Genomic DNA, 26,145 nt, shown 5'->3' with positions numbered 1-26,145 from the left:
TAATTTTTTGTTGAGGAGGATCCTTCTCAAGCTTCCGGATGTAGATGACTTTCGCTGACTTTCAGTACGATGGGAAGTAGCTGAGACGGAGACAATGATTAAACAGCAGCGAAAGGTGCTCGAGAAACGGAACACTCATGTGTTTGAATCCAAGATTCAGGTTGTTGTCGAAACCTGGAGCCTTCATGTTTTTCGATTATTTGATAACGGCCATCAATTCGCCAGCTCCTCCGAAAAGTCGTTGGGAGTCAAATGGATGTTGATAGGACGCTCGTTGACGGCTGTTTCTTGTGGACTTACGATGTTCTGTCCAAGATTGTGCGAGCTAACGAAGTGACTACCTGTTTCGGTGAATGAGTTATCAAGGGACCTTTAGAGCCATTGTAGTCTAATGGGATCATAGGTGGAATAGGTCAAGGTTTGGATTTTAGAATTTTGGTCAATATCCGGAACGGCTTAGCACAGTCTGGAAGAGCACGGATCTTATTGGAGAAATCACTGAGGTTCACCATTCTGGCTTGGGTGATTTTTGTTAAGCGATTGCACTGTGTCTGCCTGCGAGTTAATAATTCCTCCGGGACTGCTGATGCCGATTGGCCAAGGAGTTCACTTCTGCCACCATTGGATAGTGGTCCAAATTGAGATCCTGGTAGACAACCGGCTGCGAAATTTGATCGTGCATATTTTTGATGAACAGGTCGATTGTAGCATGCACTCCGAACCGACTCAGCCGAGTAGGGGAATCCGGACTCAGGACCTTATAGCGGCCTTCCTCCATATCGTTGCTCCAGATGGTGCCGTTTCGGTTGCCGCGACTGTTGTCCCACGCTTGATTCTTTTGTCATAATTACCGAGATTTTTGGCCCTATGCCGGCTCATCTCGTAGGCTCAAGATAATCCTTTAGCTCGATGATTTTGCTTTTGGCGAACAAGTGCTCCAGTTGATCAGGCCCATTCTAGCAGCCATTTTCAATGATGTACATCCCAAGAGTGAAGACCTGGTCGGGGTGTAGAGTGGAGCAGATTTTTCCGATGGAACAGTTTCGTTCTCCGGCTGCCGACGGAACCCAGCAGAAGGGATTGGAGGCCATTGACTGGTGGATGAAGCTGGTGGTGCTGATGCTTGTGTTGTTGTAACGGAGGAACGAATGGAATCGCTTGTCGGGGAGTCGCGATGGCCGGATAGTTCTAGAACAACATTTGAAAAGGGCGTAACGGCCAAAATAGTCTTTCTGGTACCTCGTCCACATACATGGCTATATACAATAGATATTTTAGTTACCAGATAAAGATTGTCGCTTCGGTTCCCTTTGTTCTGCTGTCCGAAACATGTGCTGTACCTAACTGTTAAATCGTATGTATTTTTCCTTCATTGACATTTGGATCCCCTATCCTCGCCAGCAAAAGATGTTCCGGACAGTGACGACAGCGACAATCTTTATCTAGTAACTAAAATATCTTTTCTATATACATATGAACCGAAGCCAGCGAAAGTGGTACATAAACCATTTTTGTCAATTTTGGGTTTTTTACACCAACGTCTTCTATTCGCAAAGATCTAGTAAGGGAATAACGCAAAAGTGAGTTTTGGCAACTAAATCTAGAGATATGCACATTTTATTTTCTGGTATATATCACAATGGCCATTTCGTTGCCAGAAAAAGTGGTACATGTACAGTTCTACCCCCTAAAATCAGCTTATTTTAAAGAAAATTCAGCAACATGACTATTTTTACAACAGATTTTAATCCTATTTTGAATTTCAAGATAGTTTACTGCCGTTTAGAATAATTCTAAAAATGTACATGTACCACTTTTACTGTCAACGTTTTTCGGTTTCTGTTTCCTTTTGTTCCCATTAATAGTGGTACATGTGCAATTTGTTCTAATAAACTTAAAATTTGTCATAAAATTCGCTTATTTTTCACTACTATTTTTAGGTACATCATTCATAACATGTTGGTACAGTTTAGTTGCAAAAAATTGCAAATATGAATTTATTATTCGATGTATTTGGGAAAATGCGTCTCCTGTAAAATTTACTCAATTTAACATTTTCGCTGGCACCGGTTCATATGTAGACAAAGGAAAAACATCGGAGGTCAAGTTTGACTATACACTGTAGACCAGATATACAAAACCTCGGGAAGAATCCGTTGCTGACAGCATGCAGAAGAAATTGAAATGTTTGGATCCTATATCACATTGGTTGAAACATATAAATACTCAATCAAATTTAGTCATCTTGATCGTTGAGACAGTGATCAGTTTTCATGAATACGAGATGTTCAAGGCTCTCCAAAACGTTCTCGAGCTCATCCCACGGTATCTACCAGATCAACCAAGGTTAATTCAACCAATCCCAATCTATGGTCTACTAGGCACATATGCATCATGTCAAATCAATTTTCTTGAATACGATATTCAGCGTACTCCAAAACGCTCTCAAGTTCAACCTTAAGTATCTACCTGATCAACCAAGGCCTCAAAGGCCTCCAAAACGTTCTCAAGTTCAACTCAAGTTGTCTACCAGATTAACCAAGCCTTCTGCAATGTTCTCATCATCGGCATATACCCAATCCGGTCCAATAGGCACTTGCCCATCATGCAAACCCAATTTTTTTGTAAACGAGATGTACAAGGTAGGTACTCCAAAACGTTATCAAGTTCAACCCAATTTATCGACCGGTTCAACCAAGGCTTTTGCAAAATTTTCTTGAAAACGAGTTGTTCAAGATACTCGAAAACTTTCTCAAGTTCAACCCAAGTTATCTACTACTAGATCAACCAAGGCTTTTTCAATGTCCAGCACGTTTTGGAGGACCAAACAGGCCTGTACCAGCTTGTAAAAGTAAGTAGTGTAATCCTATCGCCTCAATGAACCAGCTGGGATGTTCAACGATGCATGAATAGTATACATCGTCCAATACTTGCCCGAGCAGCACACATGTTACATATAGATCACAGCAACTTATATATGACCAGAATCAGTAACAATTAAGTTACTGCAACCAGATTGGCTTAAATTGTACTGCTAGGGTGATTAATCGGGTTGATCACATATTCTGAGCTCCAAGACGTTCTGGAGAACCGAAAAGGTCTGTAGTATCTTCGAAAAGTAATGAGTGATATCCTATCGCCTCAATGGACTTGTTGGAAAGTTTAGCGATACACGAATACTTCGTTCAGGACTTAATTGATAGGGTAGATCGCATGTTTTGAACTCCAGGTCGTTTTGGAGGACCAAACAAGCCTGTACTAGCTTGTAAAAGTAATGAGTGAAATCCTATCGGCCCAATGGACCTGCTGGGATGTTTAGAGATGCACGAATACATCGTTCAGGACTTGGTTGACCGAATAGATCGCATGTTCTGAACTTCAGGACGTTTTGAAGACCCCAAAATAGATTAAAGATATCTAAAAAACAATATTTCAACGCCTTTTCAGTTATATGTATACTACTTTTGGCACGATTCAGTGAAAAAACCTAAATTTGTACGTAAAATCTTCGTAGAGCAAAGTCGCCCTGAAACGGTTCGTTAAATCATTATTGAATATCGATGATATCATTATCAATCAGCGATTAACAAAATTCAGGAAATAAAAACTCGGAAAGCTATAGCCGCTGAAAACGAACTAGAGGTTGAGCTCAAAGTATATGCATCTGTCAAGGGAAATTAAATCAAATAAACTCATCTTCTAGCCATTCCGCCCAACAAGTAATCAATGAATTATATCAACTGAATGACGTGTTTGTGTACAGTGGTTGGTTGCCAATGTTTCTGCCTCTGCAATTATTCCAACATCATTATTCGCACATCCACGTTATTGGCACCTTTCTCAGGTTTTGGCAGGGACAAAACAACACATATGTTGGATGCGGAAAACGGTATTTTTTTGCTATAGACTAAATCAATATGTTTTTTCAATGTCAACTATTTGTTGATGGCATATTACTTGAATAACTTTTTAGGATTGAATGGTTTTTCTTGGTATGATAAAAAATAATAACTTGAATTGAAAAAAAAAATCGAATCTATACATGGTGAAAGAAACGGCTCACGTTTGTATTCTCATTGTTGAATTAACGCCTAACCAAAAATATTTTTCTTCTCTTTCCAGGTAAGCCTAAACCAGGTAAAAGCCGATGTGGACACTGCGATGAAAAATTAGGAAGTTAAACTAAATCTTGATAAGCTCCATCGAAACTGTCTCTAGAATCAACAAGTAAGAATTGAATTTCAAGCCAAAACTAATGTTACCGGGAATGCTAGTCTAGTACCTATATTAAGTAAAAATGGCCACACTAACTAAGGATAACGCAATTCTCAAACACATTCCAACGTTACTGCCTTCCTTAACAAAATTCCTTTCACAGCTGCAGTACCCGAATGCCGAGACAGGCACTAAAACATCCCGCAATATTGCACCATAAAACATTTACCCCTGTAAACGGTGGAAACGTGTTCCGAGATGGGAGCCATTTTTTCCCTGAACTCTAAAATTGAAACCTTTCTATCGCTGCTGGTTGTTGGTCGGTGCTAGCGAAATCGAACCATGCACTCTAGCCAGGAGGTAGAACCTACCTATCAGGGGAGTCGAACGTAACCAATAAAACGACATCGGTTGGTCGATGGTTGCAGTTTTGCCGTTGAACAAACATTCAACCGCCGTTGGGACCGGAAAATTTAGGTTGTTACGGTTCGGACTGCATGCTGAAGGAGGGGGAATTTCCCGATACACGTGATTAAATATTTAGAAGGTGTTTTTTTTTCGCTCAGAGCTAGGGAAGTGTTCTTTCATTGCTCATGGATTATTTATACGCTGAGTTTTCAATTCTTTTTGTGCGGTTCGATAGAAGGTACCCACTCTCTTGTACAAAATGTGGCTACCGAAAGGCTAACACGAAAATCGAACTTTTTATTGTAATATCCAAAGGTTTATTTTCGTATATTAAACGATTCAGAAAACAGTAAAACTCAAAACTCTTTCGATCAAGGAAACTTGCTCTATTATAGAAAATTAAATCTATTCTAGATATCAATTGCTGGTGCAGAATTTATTGGGGAGCAGCTTATTTTTGGCAACATATTTTGAAGAAGAAAGAATTGAAAGAATGGTGTTTTCTATTATCATATCTCGTTATTCAAATAATAAACTGTGTCTGAATGAGAACACTAGCTCTTTTAATCATTTTCAAACAAAATCGTAATTTTAAATGAACATGTGGTGCCTGTCATAATATGAAGGTGTTAGAGAAAAAGCTTTGTTTTTTTAATAGGCAAGTTCTGCAAAGGGTCACCTAATTTTTTTTAAACACGTCATGTTTCGAACAATACTAAGTTTCGTAAAAGTGATTTTGAAGGAATTTAACTATTTACTAATCGATTTTGGGTTTTTATATGAACCTGTGCAAAATGCGTCAATTTTATATGTTTTAAATAAAAAGAAAAGATCATATGTGTGACCACTTTGCTATAAAATTAATACGCATGGTAACAAATATCCTGAACCTGTCTCCAAAAGTGGTCTATCTTAATCCGTTCTGAGTCCTGAAAGCTCATCCTAATGGCTTCGACGGGGAATAAGCTACTTTCTAATCCCCCTAACTTGACCAGAAAAGGGCACACTGCAAACAGTTTCCCAGTATTGATACAGCATGACGACCTGCGTGTGTTCCTTGATAAAACAGAAACTCGCAAGCACACATACCACACGGTTAGAGGGAAAAATCCCACAGGAAGGAAAGCTATATCCTCCCAACGGGCTTAACAGTATATGGGGACAGCCAGCATCAACATTCAACAGTCATCCCGCCCGATCCGGTCCACCCGAGGAAAACCATGCTCTGACTGGGATACATTTTTCTGCGTTTATCTTAAGGGACCACTTTCTCAAACCGCACACACTGGATTCCGCCTCCAGCCAGTCGGAGAGCATCAGAGCTGAAGGCAACACGTTGCTCCGGTCCGACCGAACGGTCAAGTGCTTTATATTGTTTTGATCCTTTTTTTTCGGTCGAGGGATAGTGAACACTACTAAACTGGTCAAGCTCCACGCAAAACACAAACAGACGGACTCAATGCTTGTCCGTTCAGTTGTTCAAACAGCCAGTGAATGCTGATTTGCATATTTAAACTGGCAAAGGGGGAGGCGACGGTGCAATGGGGTGGAAAAGTTAGAACATGCTTTTTTCATCGAACTTTTCCGTCCGTCCGTTGGTTTGCTGCGTCAGCACTAATGCTTATCACATGATGGTGCATTATGCATTTTTGTTTTGTCCTGTGTTTGCGTACATTGTGGGAAATGTGTTATTAGAAGCATGAAATGGAAGGAGTGCTGTGGGGGATCCTGGATAAAAATAACCGGAATGAGTTTGTGCTTGGTAAAGATTTGAAATGGGAAAATCTCTACTTGGGAAAATCAATTTTTGAGTTGGAATACTCATAGCCTGATTAATTTTTGTTTTTGTTGGACGATAATTCAAATAATAGTAATTTATTAAACATAAGATAAGTTATGAGTCAAGTCAAGACAATATCTTTGAAATGGAATGCTGTCTAGTGAACATGACTCCTTACAGGAAAATGGACTGATACTTCCATTTCAACGCTATAATACATTCTTCTTTTGCCTTTTCGCTGAAAATTAGTTAACAATAGTTCACACCTTCGAACTGCCGCAATTAATCTTGATCATTTAAAACGACTCGTTCTCGGTCAATTTCTAAAATGCAAGATTTCAACTGGGGGTAGTTTAATGGCAGTTCCAGAAAGTGGAAAGAAAGTTCCAGAAAGTGGGTGAAATGTTCTGGATGACCCTCACTCTTTTAGAGGGGAAAGTTCTGAAGTACGGCAAAAATCATTTTTTCACAATCACTAACCATGCGATGGTCACGAAACATGTTCCGGAAACCCGGAATTTCTGGTACTAAAAATGCAAACATAGAGCTACAAAATACATCAATCTTCCAGAACCTTAAACTTCTCAGATCCTATGAGTCATCTAAAAAAAACGCCATGGTTTCTTTGCAGGGTAGAACTTGATATGCGATGGTCACAGAACAGGCTCCGACCACGACCACGAAAAAAAAATAAACGCCACAATTTTTTTGTAGGGTCAGACTGGCCATGCAATGGACACGGGACAGGTTCTAGAAACCCAGAATTTCCGGTCCAAAATGCAAACATAGACCAAAATTCATCAGTCTTCATCAACAAAGTTGTACCATAAGGCTACAATTTCACTCCAAAAGTGTACACATAAATAAAGTTAAAAAAAAAACTCCAAAAGTGTGTATGTGTGTATTGTGTGTATATATTTTTTTTGTTAAACGTGTTTCATATAGAGGGACTTGACAGATTCGAGTGCAACTGGTTTCATTCGACAGAGCAAATTTCCTAGTTGGACACTATTGTTTTTGTTTTTCAATAAATCAAGTAGTTTGGATTATATTTTTATTTTTTAATCAACAAAAACACAAATGCACACATTGAATCATTAATCATTTTAGCCGTGGCGCAACCTATTACCCTCATAATTGAGTAACTTTTAAGCAACGTACTAGCATTGCACCAAATCATTTTATCGTAAAAATGTAGGCAATAAGCACTGCATTTACAACATTAATTCGAATTCAACATATTAAATCAAGAAAGGCATAATCTTCTTCTATAGCTCTACATTCCAACTGGAACTTGGCCGGATTTTCAACTTAGTATTCTGTTAGCAATTCCTCAATTATTAATTGAAAGCTTTTCTATGCCTGCCATTGCATGAGTATGTATCTTGTGTGGCAAATACAATTGATACATTATGCCCAGGGTGTCGAGAATGTTTCCAACCCGAAAACATCCTAGACAGGACCGAGAATCGAACTCGCCGTCCCCGGATTGGCAATCCTACGCCTTTGCTCGCTAGGCTACTGGAGACCCAGTAAGGCTGTTACAAATATTTATTTAACATTTTGTCCTACTGATTTCCGAAAGAGGATAGTAAAAAATAAATAATAAAATAAAAAAAAACAAATCTCCTCGGATTGAAAATCCTCAAAATCATTATGTTGCCCCCTCAAAATATTATTTTTTGGCAAAAAATCCGAATCCGTAATGCTGGGTAGACACTTTTACGTGTTGTGTTACGGGGTAAGATCTACCACGGTTACATTGCCAGCTACAGGCAAATCCGGACCCAACGATTACCTTCCTCATTATCCAAGTCCGTGGTACTTATGAGGGTGTCGGTACTTATGAGGGTGAGGGTGGCCTCTCGTTAAGTAAGTACTACATCAACACTTCCTTCCTTTCCCTAGTTACGGTGAAGATGGGCCTGGCCAGGAGTAGTAATCCTCATGCTTTTGTTATTTTTGTTTAAGACTGGAATCAAGGACCACTCCCCTTCTTGATTTCTGATAGCATTCTAGATAAGGATCTCAAAAGTAAAATATGAGTATCACTAGTGTCCAATCTACGAATTACACCGTAACAATGCTAATTCTAATGCTAAAATCCAAACGAGGGGGGACAAAAAAGTTTTCAAATATTTGTATCGGCTGACCATTTACATTTAAGCTGAAAAAATTCATGAAAACGGTGCGAAATAGAAATAGCAGCACTTCAGTTTTTCATCAATGTTTGGTAATATTTTAGCAAAAACCATCTTAAAAATCATGATGAAGTACTTTGTGATGACAGTAGGAGTCTTTCTCTAGAATTACTTCAGAAATTTGTTGTTCGATGGACAAAATTATTTTTCCAAGATTGTTCAGCCCAAAATGCTCCCAGCATTCACGAAAACAATTTTTTTTTATATTTATGTTGACGAATCGTTTACCTTTTGTATAAAAGTAATGATCAATTAGAACACAAAGGTTTTCTAAGTAATTAGGGCCTGGAGAACAAACTAGTCTCTGTAAACTTTCTATGTTTTTCTCTAAAATCTTGTTTTGGTCAGCTCAGAGTTGTGAGTCGCTGCAATATCAAGCTGGAAAGTTAGTTATGGGCCCATGAATGACTCGCCGTGCTGGATTACACTTATCTTTAGCATTTCGAAGTGATTCTCCTGCGTAATCCTCGTCGATACTCACAGCGATAAAAGATTTACTCGAACCTAAATATCTCAAAATCATCATTACATCAGGTTTCGACTAATTTTAACAACCAGTTCTAGGTGCGAATCGTACTAATACTATTGTCAACCTTCAAGATTAAAGGTGCAGATAAGGTACATCTCGCCGCGCTTCTGCGCCACTTCAAGTTTTCGTTGCTAGGCAGAATTAGTTTCGCTTATCTTGATGACATTCAATGTTGCAATTCTGAACGACTTTATTATAAATTCTGGAATCCGTACGAGCAGAACAGCAAAAAAACCAGGCCAAATAACATAAAATGACGAAATGGTAGCAAATTGAATTTATTTTCTTTACTCAGCCCGATGCGGGTGTCATTTTCAGTAATTTTTATTTTCATCATGTTTTATGCTTTCTCCAGAAACTAGAACTAATTTTCTGATCGGTGCTTGCTGCTGATTGGGTCTCCAGTTAGCATTGCGAGCAAAGGTGTTGGATTGCCAATCTGGAGATAGCGAGTTAGATTCTCGGCCCGCTCCTCTATGGTGTTGAACTTAATCAAAATAAAAAACACTGATTAATCCACTTAGCAGTGATGGTGGCTTTCTCGTGCATAGAAAAAAATCAGAAGGGTTTTGTACAAGACAAGACCGCAAGGTAGACGTTGGACAACGTAAGGATAAAGCCACGCGCGCGGGGAAAGCACTTTTCTTATAATCAATAAAGGAGGCCCATTAGACCCGCCTCTTTGTTGATTTGTACGAGTGCAAATATTGTGTAACCCTACCAGCACACATGTTTCACATAGGTTATTGCAACTCATATGTGACAAGATTTAGTCACAATCAAGTTACTGCAACCATTTTTGTCTCACGTGTGCTGCTCGGGAACCGTAACACTCACCAAAGGGGCGTGGCTACAGGGTTAAAATTATTGATTACAAGAAAGCAGCATCTTCGCGCGCGCGAGCCATGTCGTTTGAGATGCAGTGAAGAGCAGACCGCGGTCCAACCATCGGCATCGCCAAAATTCCTGCCGGAATTCCTACCGATGGTGTGGGTCATGCGGTCGTCGTCAGCAACAGTAGCGCTCAGATTAAATTTTCTTGTCTGAAGTACTAACGATTGGCTACCAATAGTGAAAATAGCTCTCAAGTCACAACTTAAGGCGAGACGAATTTTGTTCAAAATACAAATTAATCGCTCGGAATCGCGGAATCACGAGCGTACGTCAGAGAAAGATGCAGCTGAAAATGATTCGCATGGATAGCAGCAGTCAAGTGAAATTTTTTTTTTTTTTTTGTTAAATATCTTGGCTGTGCATATGCACAGCATATGTTTCGAAATGGACAAATTGATATGAAATTTGCGAAAAAGAATCCACGTGTCTTGGAGGGACTCGAACCCTCAACCTCTACTCTCTAGATAGGCGTGATAACCCCTACACGACCACTTTCACGTTTGCGGAAAAACCATCAGAATCAGTACCAACCTCCACGGTTAGCTCTCTTTTTGCAAATTGAATATCTTTCGGATGCTTGATTTGTCCAATCTCCACACGCGCTTTACTATTGTATATCCACAGCCAAGCGAGTGCACATTGTTTATTAAACGAGAGGATCGCACTCCATGCCCCCCAGCAACTGTCTGGGCGGGACGGTATAGAATGCGAATTCAATCGCACTCTGCTGTGCCAAAGGCTTGCTTGGCTAAAGCATTTGATGAGTTTGATTGCCTTTAACGTAAACGGTCGCGTGTACTCAGACGACTAATGACGGTGAAAGACCGACACTTGATTACAATTAATTGCATATTATTCGGCAACTCGGCCGTACGATCCTCTCGTTTAATAAACAATGTGCACTCGCTTGGCTGTGGATATACAATAGTAAAGCGCATGTGGAGATTGGACAAATCAAGCATCCGAAAGATATTCAATTTGCAAAAAAAGAGAGCTAACCGCGGTGGAGGTTGGTACTCGGATTCTGATGGCTTTTCCGCAAACGTGACCTTTAAGTGGTCTTGTTGTGTAGGGTTATCACGCCTATCTAGAGAGTAGGAGGTTGAGGGTTCGAGTCCCTCCAAGACACGTGGATTCTTTTTCGCAAATTTCATATCAATTTGTCCATTTCGAAACATATGCTGTGCATATGCACAGCCAAGATATTTAACAAAAAATGGTTTTCGTACGGCCGAGTTGCCGAATAATATGCAATTAATTGTAATCAAGTGTCGGTCTTTCACCGTCATTAGTCGTCTGAGTACACGCGACCGTTTACGTTAAAGGCAATCAAACTCATCAAATGCTTTAGCCAAGCAAGCCTTTGGCACAGCAGAGTGCGATTGAATTCGCATTCTATACCGTCCCGCCCAGACAGTTGCTGGGGGGCATGGAGTGCGATCCTCTCGTTTAATAAACAATGTGCACTCGCTTGGCTGTGGATATACAATAGTAAAGCGCATGTGGAGATTGGACAAATCAAGCATCCGAAAGATATTCAATTTGCAAAAAAAAGAGAGCTAACCGCGGTGGAGGTTGGTACTCGGATTCTGATGGCTTTTCCGCAAACGTGACCTTTAAGTGGTCTTGTTGTGTAGGGGTTATCACGCCTATCTAGAGAGTAGGAGGTTGAGGGTTCGAGTCCCTCCAAGACACGTGGATTCTTTTTCGCAAATTTCATATCAATTTGTCCATTTCGAAACATATGCTGTGCATATGCACAGCCAAGATATTTAACAAAAAAAATGGTTTTCGTACGGCCGAGTTGCCGAATAATATGCAATTAATTGTAATCAAGTGTCGGTCTTTCACCGTCATTAGTCGTCTGAGTACACGCGACCGTTTACGTTAAAGGCAATCAAACTCATCAAATGCTTTAGCCAAGCAAGCCTTTGGCACAGCAGAGTGCGATTGAATTCGCACTCTATACCGTCCTGCCCAGACAGTTACTGGGGTGCATGGAGTGCGATCCTCTCGTTTAATAAACAATGTGCACTCGCTTGGCTGTGGATATACAATAGTAAAGCGCATGTGGAGATTGGACAAATCAAGCATCCGAAAGATATTCAATTTGCAAAAAAGAGAGCTAACCGCGGTGGAGGTTGGTACTCGGATTCTGATGGCTTTTCCGCAAACGTGACCTTTAAGTGGTCTTGTTGTGTAGGGGTTATCACGCCTATCTAGAGAGTAGGAGGTTGAGGGTTTGAGTCCCTCCAAGACACGTGGATTCTTTTTCGCAAATTTCATATCAATTTGTCCATTTCGAAACATATGCTGTGCATATGCACAGCCAAGATATTTAACAAAAATGGTTTTCGTACGGCCGAGTTGCCGAATAATATGCAATTAATTGTAATCAAGTGTCGGTCTTTCACCGTCATTAGTCGTCTGAGTACACGCGACCGTTTACGTTAAAGGCAATCAAACTCATCAAATGCTTTAGCCAAGCAAGCCTTTGGCACAGCAGAGTGCGATTGAATTCGCATTCTATACCGTCCCGCCCAGACAGTTACTGGGGGGCATGGAGTGCGATCCTCTCGTTTAATAAACAATGTGCACTCGCTTGGCTGTGGATATACAATAGTAAAGCGCATGTGGAGATTGGACAAATCAAGCATCCGAAAGATATTCAATTTGCAAAAAAAGAGAGCTAACCGCGGTGGAGGTTGGTACTCGGATTCTGATGGCTTTTCCGCAAACGTGACCTTTAAGTGGTCTTGTTGTGTAGGGGTTATCACGCCTATCTAGAGAGTAGGAGGTTGAGGGTTCGAGTCCTCCAAGACACGTGGATTCTTTTCGCAAATTTCATATCAATTTGTCCATTTCGAAACATATGCTGTGCATATGCACAGCCAAGATATTTAACAAAAAATGGTTTTCGTACGGCCGAGTTGCCGAATAATATGCAATTAATTGCAAGTGAAATTTCCAAAATTATAATTTTAGTAGGTAGTCTGCTACTTGGTTCAGGTTTGCAGCTTCTCCTTCTGACACGTGCTCGTGATTTTAGTACCGACGGTAACATTCTGCTGTCGCCAAGCGATTATAATTTTCACTTAAAACAAAATTTATCTCGGCTTAACCTTTGCTTCCACAAAATTGTGTTCCTGAGAATCGATTTACAAGCTGCAACAAAACCAAATAATTTCACTTGGCTACCACTGATGCCACCCATGCGCATACATATTTGTAATAACTCCCTCCGATGTGATTCTGCTACGGAAAACAACTTTCTTGCGTCGCAAAGCGGTTTATTTGAACTTTGGTTAATTTGAAATTAGAACTTTGGCCAAAATTCTTCACACAACAACCTTTCCTTGTATAAAATGGTGGTCCTGAAAAAAAAAAACAATTTATTAGTTCTGCAATAAAACCATATCCAGAACCATGCAAGCAAATTTTACTGCAGTGCCGCTGATGCCGACGATATTTTGCCGCTTAACATATGCAGAAACCACCGTCTTCGATGCTAGGACCAACGCCATCGTTCTGTTCACCGTGGATCATCGTACAGGAATGACGCCCGAGCGTAGTAGTAGTAGTAAAATTCTTCTTTATTTAAAACATTTTTTGTTCTACAATTATTTTTAACATGTACAGTGATCGGCCGGCTTGGCCCTCCAACTTAAATTTCAATTATTGTTATTATCATGTTTTACTTAATTTTTAAAATATAATGTATCATGACGGCCTTCAGGAGGCGCGACGCCCGAGCGCGAATCATGAGCCTTTTTATACCCGGGGATAATGAAACGGTAGGTCATAAGGCCTGAAACTTACATAATTCTGATGTCCGTGTTGGGAATGCATAAATGGGATTGGTTGATTCTGATATTTTACTGCGTAGGTCCAGAATTGAAATTTTCTATAGTTTTTCGTAAGGTGTTAATGAAATTGACAAATTGCTGGAGAGTTGTGGAGTCGCCGCCTGGAAGAAGCGGAGTGCGAGGAGATAGAACAGCTGTGCCGTTCTCAAGATACACGCAAGTTCTATCAGAAGCTCAACGAATCCCGCAAAGGCTTCGTGCCGCGAGCCGAAATGTGCCGGGATAAGGATGGGAGCATCTTGACGGACGAACGTGTGGTGATCGAAAGCTGGAAGCAGCACTTCGAGGAACATCTGAATGGCGCTGAGAGTACAGGCAGTGAAAGTCAAGGCAGCGGAGGAGATGACTACGTCAGTTCAGCGGACGATGGAAGCCAACCAGCCCCCACCTTGAGGGAAGTTAAGGATGCCATTCAACAGCTAAAGACCAATAAAGCAGCTGGTAAGGATGGTATCGGAGCTGAGCTCAGCAAGATGACCCGGAAAAGCTGGCCACTTGCCTGCACAAACTGATAGTCAGAATCTGGGAAACCGAACAGCTACCGGAGGAGTGGAAGTAAGGGGTTATATGCCCCATCTACAAGAAAGGCGACAAACTGGAGTGTAAGAACTTTCGAGCGATCACCATCCTTAATGCCGCCTACAAAGTGATATCCCAGATCATCTTCCGTCGTCTGTCACCATTAGTGAACGAGTTCGTGGGTAGTTATCAAGCCGGCTTCGTTGACGGCCGCTCGACAACGGACCAGATCTTTACTGTACGGCAAATCCTTCAAAAATGCCGTGAATACCAGGTCCCAACGCACCATCTGTTCGTTGATTTCAAAGCGGCATACGACAGTATAGACCGCGTAGAGCTATGGAAAATTATGGACGACAACAGCTTCCCTGGGAAGCTTACCAGACTGATCAAAGCAACGGTGGATGGTGTGCAAAACTGTGTGAAGATTTCGGGCGAACACTCTAGTTCGTTCGAATCGCGCCGGGGACTAAGACAAGGTGATGGACTTTCGTGCCTGTTGTTCAACATTGCGCTAGAAGGTGTCATGCGGAGAGCCGGGTGTAACAGCCGGGGTACGATTTTCAACTGATCCAGTCAATTTATTTGCTTCGCGGATGACATGGACATTGTCGGCCGAACATTTGCAAAGGTGGCAGAACTGTACACCCGCCTGAAAAGTGAAGCAACAAAAGTTGGACTGGTGGTGAATGCGTCAAAGACAAAGTACATGCTTGTGGGCGGAACCGAGCGCGACAGGGCCCGCCTGGGAAGCAGTGTTACGATAGACGGGAATACCTTCGAGGTGGTCGAGGAATTCGTCTACCTCGGATCCTTGCTAACGGCTGACAACAACGTTAGTCGTGAAATACGAAGGCGCATCATCTGTGGAAGTCGGGCCTACTACGGGCTCCAGAAGAAACTGCGGTCGAAAAAGATTCGCCACCGCACCAAATGTGTCATGTACAAGACGCTTATAAAACCGGTAATCCTCTACGGACAATGCTGAAGGAGGACTTGCAAGCACTCGGAGTATTCGAGAGACGGGTGCTTAGGACCATCTTTGGCGGTGTGTAAGAAGACGGTGTGTGGCGGCGAAGAATGAACCATGAGCTCGCCCAACTCTACGGCGAACCCAGTATCCAGAAGGTAGCTAAAGCCGGAAGGGTACGATGGGCAGGACATGTTGCAAGAATGCCGGACAGCAACCCTGCAAAGATGGTGTTCGCTTCCGATCCGGCAGGTACGAGACGGCATGGAGCGCAGCGAGCGAGATGGGCAGACCAGGTGCAAAATGACTTGGCGAGCGTGGGGCGTATCCGAGGATGGAGAGATGCGGCCTCGAACCGTGTATTGTGGCGTCAAATTGTTGATTCAGTGTTATCTGTTTAGATGTAAGCTAAATAAATGAAATGAATGAATTGTGGAGTCGATTGATATATAAATCTCGACAATCCATCAAAAGATGAAAGGCCCAATTTTAGATTCTGATTTGACGCCTAGTACCATCGGGTTAGACGTTGTCCAACGTCAAAAGCGCTTTTTAGTATAAAGGTGCATTATACGAAAAATAATAATATTTCCGCATAAGGCGTTCACCCTTAAAGCTTTTCATTTTTCTCGTACTTCACATTCATTAGTTTTGAATCATTCATGAGCATTTTTGTCGCCCAATAGTTTATCAAACATCAAAATTTGGATTTTTCTCACCATTGCATTTCTTTTTCTTTCTCTCTCGAATTCGTCAATTGTTTGTTTGTGGAAAAGCTACACACAGTGCTTTCGGCTATAATTAATCCTCAATAATGAACAGTCTAACTTTAAATCATCGTTAGAGAATCGACTTACAATTGCCGTTCGTTTTTCCCATCATCCACACCCACGCGCAGCTATTACGCTACATTTGACAAATATGGAGTCATCACATAACGCAAAACATACTGCATTGATGACAAAGCTCTAAAGCTGAAAAATAAACTGAAAGGTGGAATGAAGGAGAGAATCTAAAACAATAACTTCAGTGCAAACGGTAGCCGGTAATATATTGCCTTTTGTTGTTTGTCATTCATGGCAATACAATGGTCGCCATTAAATTTATAAGTGTAATTTAGTGTCAAGGTTGTTGGGTGAACTGGGATGACGCTGGATGCGGCAATAAAAGCCATTGCAAACTGTCGCATGTTTTAAATATTCGTGAACTTTTAACTTGAGTCGTTTAAAACAACAATTACGGTCAATCGAACTTATATTCGCACTATTTATGTTTCTCATTTTCAACTTAGCGCGCACCTTAATCCTATGAATCAACAACAGTAGAAAAGTCCTGTCTAGCAGCATCCTTGACTTGATTCTGTCTTCCGATTGTCGAGACTTCTTCAATGGGGTGCTATACAAAGCCACCCACTCAACTTTGATTTCCTAGTGCCCACTTGAGCGAGTGGCGATGACGACGGCTCTGAAAGAAGTGGTGTATCGATCTGTACTCGCCGGAGAATTCTGCTAACAATTCAACTATTCGTTCTCTTCTCAAAGCGCTTTTCGTATGCTGCTACTGCCCAAGACTAAGTTGTAGAATGCACAAAAAAAAAGTTTTCCATTTTTCCTCGAGCATTCTCTTCCGCTTCTTCTACGTATTCCATTAGCTTTGCGAAGTCCACGTCGGATTCTTCGGTCTGCTACCGCATCCTTTCAGCAACTTGCGAAAAGTCGTAACGGGACAAGATTTATCCTCTGCTAATTTCGACCGAAGAATGCTTGGATTTTGACCGGACGGGCAATTCGAATTGGGTAGCACACACTAACCGCGCTCGTTGACTAGAAGTGGTGCGAGGTTACATGAATAAAGACCAAATCGTATGGCGGAGCAGACAGGATGCAGGAGTGGCAAACAGCAACCAACAGAAGCTGGGAATGTGGCACCTACAGCTGAATTGGGCGGCTGGTACTGGACGCCAGCAGTTAAGTGGCGAAAAGTGCGGTCTGGAAATTAACGCTGCGGTGTCTGTCGTTTGCGGTGTGGCCGGCTGGAGCGCGGTTCCACACTTCCGGTTCGCGTGGCTGGCGCACTCTGCACAAATTGGTGGGTGGAAATTTAACTTTTTCATAGTAGTTCGCAATCTTTTGCCCGTTTGTTCGTTGGATGATAGCCAGAAAATTATGCTTAACTAGTTATCAAAAAGAACTGGAGTGCTCTGCTATGATCTCTTGAAACATATTCATTGATGTTGCAATTTTTTCTGGGGGACTTTTTCTGAAATTTTTGTTATGGTTGAAATTGTGAGAAAACCATTAGGCCGTTACAAACATTTAATTAACATTTTGTCCTACTGGTCACCGAAAGGTCAAGGGGGAGGGGATAAATATTAAAATGGAAAAAAATGCAAAAAACTCCTCGGATTTGTTAAAGAATGTTTTGAAAATCATCAAAATTATCCGAATTCTATTTTGTTGCCCCCTCAAAATATTATTTTTTGGCAAAAAGAAATCCGAGGGGGAGACAAAATTGTTTTTTAAATATTTGTATCGACCTTATTTTATATTTATAAGCTTTCAATGCAATAAATGATTTGAATTATTGGTTAATGATTAATGAAAATTGAAGCAAATAACAACAACGTAGATGATAAAAAAAATAATATGGCATAATTGATGTGTTCATTCGCTTCACTCTTCCAAAAGAACGAGCGTTTGAGGAGATTCGCAGAGCCAAAGCAAATTTATGAAAGATCATGTTCAGATCATTTTAGAATATAAAAAAAAAAGTTATCCAAATTTATTTTATTGACACCATCATAAAGTCTATAACAGTGATTTAAAAACTACCAATCGCTTTTTTCTCTCACTGCTTACATGTACAAGCCAATTCCGCCAAACTCACTTGTCTTAATTCCATATTGTAGGTGTAAGTATGTTTTAACTTCAACCGTCCACTCCCTCTCCACAAAACCGGAGAGTAAAATCTGAATATGTCATATGACGACTAAGTTGAAATAATACTTCCGGTTTCCTTGGGTTGGTTTTTCCAACCCGGAGAAGTTCATGCCTCAGCTTTAGCAGATGCTCGGCAAAGGCCTCAGCTTGCTGGTTCATGGTTGGCGAGGCGATTATAAATTCACATGTTTACACATCCAACGTCGTAAAGTTAGGCAGACTTTATCCGACCGAAGGGGGAGCGGCTGATCCCACGAGGATGGCGTCCATTGCAAGCGGGTATGAACTAAACTGATAGTGCCGGGATGAGAAAAAAGTGGAAAACTGAAAATTATTAAAAACTATAAACACTAATGTCTATCTGGCAGGGCGAAAGGTATGAACCGAGGCTTGGCCGAGGCACGAAGTGTTGGAAAGATATAGCTGAGAAGGCAAAACGGTACGAAAAATTTATGAAGAAACTTTGTCTGTTTGTTTTCTCTTTTTCTTCCGTCCGTGGTGCTTGCGTCGCGGTGGGTGTAGGAGAAAATGCGGGGAACCTCTTCCTCGCAAGGAAGGGCTGCGGTCATGACATCGCAGGAGATTGGCAGCAATGGAGAAAGGCTTACCTGAGTTGTGCATTGCTGCTTCAATATATACTGTAGCTTCTTTTCCAGCTTGGAGTGCTAGCTATTTCCCATTGCGGGGACACAAGATAGGAGGCTTGGCGTACCGCAGGTCCTGCAGCTGTCTTGTGCCGAACGACAGTAACTGATGGTTTAATAATGACAAAATAAATGGGATGCTCATTTTCATGCAAATTTCTGGCGGAAAATCTGCATTTATGTTTCACCGATGTTTGACTTCGCTACTAGCTTTCCAGTTTTTTTTTAACTTTTTGACTAACTGTGTTGGTAAAGGTCATTTTGTGATGATAAATTGCACTTTATCGAGCGAAAGCCACTTGGTTTTTCTCTTTGGGCAAATGATGAAGTTTACAGAGGGAAAAAATGGTGCAACGAAGTGGAAAGATGAAATTGTGGCTTTGAACTTGGTTGGAGTAAATATAAAACGGAAAAAGGGATAATGATAAAAACGCGCGAAAGACTGACAATTAGTGTTAAAGCAAATACAAAGCGATCCTCGGTTCAGTTGACAGTCTTCAGTATGTCAAATTGGATGGATACCCACAGCAAGACTTATTATAAGTAAAACGGAAGGGTCTCCAGGCTTTCTGTAAAAAGTTTGTTTCTAGAGCGAACACACAGCCTTTTCGGTACACGAAAAAGCAAACATTGAAAAAATGAACTTTGATTTCAGCCTAATATTTGCACGATTTTCATTCATATAAAACAGTAATGGATTTGATAATATGAGTTCTTGGAAATATGTATTAACCTGATAAATCAAAGAATCGACTGCGATAATGAAAAGAAACACATTTTTTTACGGGAAAGGCTGATAGCCAAATGGTTGAAGACCACTAGGTCAACAACTGTTTAGTCGAAAATGTCCTGTGGCCGATAAAACCATTAGGCGAAGCCCTTTCTGCCAAAAATGTCGATCGGTCGAACTGGTCGTTAAAAATGTTGAAATGTCGTTTAGCCGTATAGGTCATTCGGACGAAATTTCCGTTTGGTCGATATGTACGTTAGCATTACCATTAGCACTGAGCAATTCGCACAAATTCCTAGGTGGTACAAGCCTGAGTCGAGACCTGCAAATACGCTGCTTCTTGACCATCGAGTTTCAACTGTGTCCTTGACTGTTTCACCTAAGCCCCGGGTAGACTCTTCTGAGCACAATAAAAGTATATCAAATTCGCGAATTAGTTAATTCATTTTCATAAGGATTTTTATACCAGGAACAAAACACACGTTTATAACTGATTATTAAAAAGCTTACCGAATGATTCGGAATACTCGTTCAAGTGAAAAGGTCTTTGTAAAACAAAAATCACGCGCAATATTTTATTTGGGGTACCAATACTTTCACACAATAAGCTGCTGGCTGCATCTGACACTTCTTGACAGCAGTTTGCATTAGTTTGCTCAATGGTGACTGAATCTGGCCATATAAGTTACTGTAATCTATGTGTAACATGTGTGCTGCTCGGGACCTTACGATTGATGGAGCACCAGCAACGACAGGAAAGAACAATGACCTTGGGATAATTCTAAGCAAGGAAAAGCAATGACATAGGTATGGCGATATTTCCCTGCCATTGCACATTCACCAAAATAATCGATATGCGAAAACGATCAATATTCCTCAAGTATTGACGCTCGTTATTAAGACAATTACTTTATTAATGTAAGAGAACTCAACACCCCCCAATCATAAATAATGTTGAAGGAAATGAAAGCATAATACGGAGACTTGATATATTTTTGCGAATTTCATTGACTTGATACCATTATTAAGAGATTTTATTCTATCGAAAAGAAAATGGCACTATTGCTACAAGATAAAAGAAAACCACTGCCCGAGTTGAATGATTCTGAATAGATGAATGACTTGACTTTTCTAACAGATATTGCCAAATATCTTTATGACTTGAAGATAAAGCATCTTGGCACAGTGGGTTGCTGAAATCTGGTACATTTATCTCATCCTGTCGAAAAAAGTTTATGCTAATCAGTTCAATATGCTGCTAAAGTAACGAAATTTCCATTTTTTAACATCCGGTAAACGGTGTAAATAATTTAATTTAATGTTTCCAATGGATCTCAAATGCAACGACGAAAACAAAGAAAACCATCTCTTCTCGCAAACCACCATCTCGCAAATAAATCGCGTTTAGTTTTTCTGAAAAATAAAACAATGATTATTTTGAAAATATTTTAAAAGTTATGTACAAAATATTTTCTGGCCCGCCAGCAGCTGTGGATTTCAAAAATTGGCCCGTGGCTTGAAAAGATTGGGCAGGCTTGTCTTAGATGGAAGTAATGTACTCTCCGAGAGTCGAGATCTGTTCTAGCCACGTCCTTGCGAATGCTGAGGAAGGATGATTAGTTGGATACCTACTTAAGAAAGATGCAAAGAACAAACCTGCAGACCTCTCATAGGTGCCATGGGAGGTTTTGGAATTGTTTGTGTGGAAAGATATAACATAGGAGGAATCGTTCTTGGTAGAACGTGAAACCGAGAAAGAACTAAGATAGATATACAAAGTAGGAAAGGGACGAGCCTGGAATTGAACCCTCTTGCTTATAGGGCTGAAGCAGTAGCCACTAGACCACCGAGCTTGTCCCGTTTGGTCGATAAGTACGTTTGGCAGAAAATTTCGTTTTTATTTGTTTTGCCATTTGAGCGAATAGGTCATATAGCTGTAAATGTCTCACTTTTCACTTTTTCGCTTTTCGTTCCTTACCTCTCCATGAGAAGTCACTTCTTACTTTTCATTTCTCACTTCTTACTTTTCGTTTCTCACTTCTTACTTCACACTTTTAACGGCGAGAAGTTAAAATAAGAATTGAGATGTCTCAGTTCTCACTGATCCTTCTAGTTTTTAACTGTGAAAAGTGTGAAGTGCTTAATGAGAAGTGAGAAATAAGAAATGGGAAGTGAGATATGTGAAGTGAAAAAAGAATAGTGAGAAATGAGAAGATGAATTTTTTCACTTCTCACTTTTCATTTCTCACTTCACATGAGAAGCGAGAAATAAGAAGTGAGATGTCTGACACTACCCGAGCAGCACAGTCAGGCAAGAAAGGTTGCAGCAACTTGATTGTGACTAAGTCTTGTCATATATGAGTTGCAGCAACTACACGGGTAAAAATCCGTTCCCAAAAATGAGAAAATAATTCATGATTCCATGAATCCGTCGTGTTTTCATGCTATGAAAATACACCATGAATATAAATCATGATTTATTTTCGCGTAACGCAACCAATGCGTTACAATTTGGTTGTTAAAATCAAAAAAAATAAAAAAAAGTTCAACAGGGGATTTGAACTCGAGTACACTGAGCGAGAGTCCGGCGTGCTACCTCTTCGCCGTTCTTACTTAGTACCGGTTATGCATACTATCGACTGATGAGGATTGCCTAGTACCATGAATAATGTACCTGAAATCATGAATTATAATCATGGTTTCATGAACTGACCTGATTCATGATTTCATGATTTTTTATTCATGCCTGTGGGTATGCATTTGTTTCCGTGTAATGATGAACATGTGTGCTGCTAGGGTACTCATTTCTCACCTTTCATCTCAATTCTTATGGCTCACTTTCCATTTGATACTTGATACTTGATGGGCTACAGCTCTTCGATGAACATACGACCGACAAATGGAATATTTTTCTCCACTGGACTCGATCCTGGGCCAATCGCTTCCAGTCGCCATGAACGTTGAGCAACCTCAGGTCCTCTTCAACTGCAGGAAGCCATCGTGTACGCGGCCTTCCACGAAGCTGCGGCCTCTTCCGGGTTTTCTACTGAATATTATCTTCGCTTGACGTTCTTCCGGCATACGAACAACGTGACCAGCCCACCGTAGTCTGCCGTGTTGAATAAGCTTAATAATATCCAGCCCTTTACACACCTGGTACAGCTCGTAATTCATGCGACGCCGCAAGATACCGTTCTCCTGTTTACCGCCGAGTCCATGCTGCATGGCCGTATAAAGCCACCGTATACAGTGTAGTAGTATACAGCGCGAGTTTTGTCTTCGTTTGCAGACTACTGGACTTAAGCTGGTTACGAAGTCCGCAATAAGCCCTATTTGCAGCTGCAATACGCCTTTCAACTTGCGGGTAACATCATTATCGAACGTCACTAATGTTCCAAGATACACACATTCTTCTACTAGTTCATTTTTTTCACCATCCAACACTACCAACACCACTAATGAACCCACGTTGATAGCCAGCGACCATGTACTTCGTTTCTCTGATATGGATCGTAAGTCCAATCCTCGCTGTCTCCCTCTTAAAAGGTACAAACACCTCTTCCACGGCACGGCGATCAATCGCGATAATATCGATCCCAGGAGCATATGAGTTCTTGTGATAATGGTACCGCTTCTTTGTACACCAGCTCTCCTAATCGCTCCCTCGAGCGCTCTATTGAACAGTAGATTCGAGAGTGCATCACCCTGCTTTAATCCATCTAAGGTAACAAATGATGTCGATATTTCATCCGCAACCCTTACACTTGATTTCGACCCGTCCAACGTTATACGAGCCGTATCAGTTTCGCCGTAAAACCTCGTTCAAGCATAATTTGCCATAATTCATTTCGAGTCACTGAATCGTACGCCGCCTTGAAATCAATAAACAGCTGATGTGATTGCAAGTTGTACTCCCGGAATTTATCAAGTATTTGTCTCAGGGAAAACATTTGATCCGTCATTGATTGGCTCTCACTAAAACCTTGGTGTTCGCCGACGAAGCACTCTTCAAGCGGTCTCAATCTGTTGAACAGAATGCGGGACATAATTTTGTACGCCGAATTAAGGAGGGTTATTCCTTGGTAATTGGCGCACTCCAGTCTGTGCCCTTTTTGAAGAGGCCGTCCAACGAGCCAGCAGGCAATTCCTCGTCTTCCCATATTTTCGACATAATATGGTGCAGAACTTCATAAAACTGCTCATTGCCATGTTTGAGAAGTTCAGCCGGGAGCTGGTTCTTCCCCGCAGCCTTTTTGTTTTTCAGCTCTTTGATAGCTTTTCTAACCTCATCTAGTGTAGGCGACCCCACAGCTTGTCCACTTTTAGAAGTAAAAAGTGAGTAATAAGAAACGAAAACTAAAAGGCCTCACTGCTCTCAAATAACTTCTCACTTATCATTTTCACTTCCCACTGTGAGAAGTAAAAAGTGATATGCGTTTCACTTTTCATCTATCACTTGTTACTTCTCATTCTCAATTCTCACTGTGACAAGTGAGAGATGAGAAATAAGAAGTGAGAAATGAGTAGTAAGAAGGGAGAATAAAGGAATGAGAAGTGAGAAACGAATGCCGAAAATACTAAATGCGATGTTTGAGATGCAAGTTGTCCAATAAAAATTTTGACAAAACTCAATCAGCATTTCAGCACAGAAAATGAAAATGATGGTTTGAACCAAAATGGTTAATGTTTCGACTAAATGCGAGAAAAACGTGATGACTAGGTGAATTATTTTGGTTTTATTGGTCCTATCGATTAGACCCCATTTGTCATAAAATCGTTTGGCATAATGGTCGTTGTATTTTGGCATAATTGTAATTAGAACTGTGAGATTGATAAATAAGATTTATCCCGCGATTATGTCACGCATGAATAAACCAAAATAGTGAAACCGCAAATCAAATGAGGTATTTATTTAAATATTTTGTCTGCACATAGGCACAGCACATGTTTCAAAATGGACAAATTGATATAAAATTTGCGAAAAAGAATCTACGTGTCTTGTAGGGACTCGAACTCTCAACCTCCTACTTTATAGATAGGCGTGATAACTCCTCCACAACAAGACCGCTTAAAGATCACGTTTGCGGAAAAGCCATCAGAATCCGAGTACCAACCTTCACCACGGTTAATTATTTAACAAAAAAATAATTGTCGAACGGCCGAGTAATATGGAATTAATGTAGGGTTTTAAAAAAAATGGAACATTTTAAATGTTAACACATGTCTATTCGTAAATTAGACTATGAGTATCCGAGCTTTCTATCAAAAGTTTGGTTTTGGAGTGAAAAGAGGGCCATTATTATCTGTTGCCTACTGCCGGACAAATGCATCATGCAAAGAAGGAATCATATCTTTCCTAGCCTTATAGCGGAATGTTGCCGTCATTAGACAATATCATCGAACTTCATAGAATTTCCGATATTAAGACATCGGAGCATATGTATGCCCAGTAAAATATGTTTTTTCATCAAATATTATTGAAATGGCATGAATAAGGTTTGATTTATAGATCAAGTCAAAACTTGTTACGTACTTTCTTAAGGCTCTATAAACCGTAATCAATCCGACAATGACGATGATTTTATTCGAATCCGCACCAATACTAATAAAGTTTTGAACTAATTTCAATATTTTTGGGTTATTTACGGACTTACCCTCCATCATAATATATTCATGGCATTTCCATATTATTTTTTCACTTATCAGAACTAGTATTTACTGAGGCAGTGGCGTAGCCAGAAAATTGGTTTGGGGGGGGTTTTCTGAACATTTTTTTTTCGAAAAAAAAAATTTCTTCCAAAAATTTTGTCTCTGGGGGGGGGGGGGGTTATACCCAAAACCAGAGCTTAAAATATTCATCTTCATGAAGCAACTTTGATAAACATCGCATGAATATTCAAAACATAGAATGACATAGTCAGACGACTACTCCACGAACTCATTCATTCGACTGTCACTGAATGTGTTTACTATGTGCAGAAAAAAACATAATTATCATTGTTTACGTTGATGTTTACCGCTGAAAGTGCCTCGCGGATGAAAATCGGATTCAGTCCTGTGTAATAAATCACTTTACTCATTTAAAACGTGTTCAGATTTCAGATAATTTATCAATTTGTAAAATGTGCATAAATATTCAATGACTAATATTCAACTGAATATTGACTGTCCAGAGCCGACTTTGAATGTGTCGGAAGTGAACTGACAAATGAAGAAAAATGAATTTCACTAAAAAAATTCGATTATTTTACACTCTGCCCAAAACCACCCCCGTGGCTACGCCACTGTACTGAGGAATTGCTGGAAAAACGCTGAAAACTGCGTTTTTCCTAGGCCGATATTCGTATGTTCATCGAACGCATACTAACGTTCGAACGTTCGGATCAAACACATACACACTCACTTGATTTTCCACTTGATCTTTTCCAATTGTTTCCTTGATTTTATCAC

General features: G+C 40.6%; 1 protein-coding gene across 5 annotated transcripts in view; it reads left to right on the top strand.

Moving 5' to 3' along the window:
* Nucleotides 1-26,145, top strand: part of LOC134220438 (protein couch potato) — a 549,209-nt gene that overhangs the window by 243,074 nt on the left and 279,990 nt on the right. The window lies entirely within an intron of this gene.

The sequence above is a fragment of the Armigeres subalbatus genome, chromosome 3 (assembly GCF_024139115.2).
Source record: "Armigeres subalbatus isolate Guangzhou_Male chromosome 3, GZ_Asu_2, whole genome shotgun sequence".
Lineage (NCBI taxonomy): Eukaryota > Metazoa > Arthropoda > Insecta > Diptera > Culicidae > Armigeres > Armigeres subalbatus.
The sequence above is the reverse complement of the archived record's forward strand: the minus strand, read 5'-3'. Positions and strand labels throughout refer to the sequence as shown.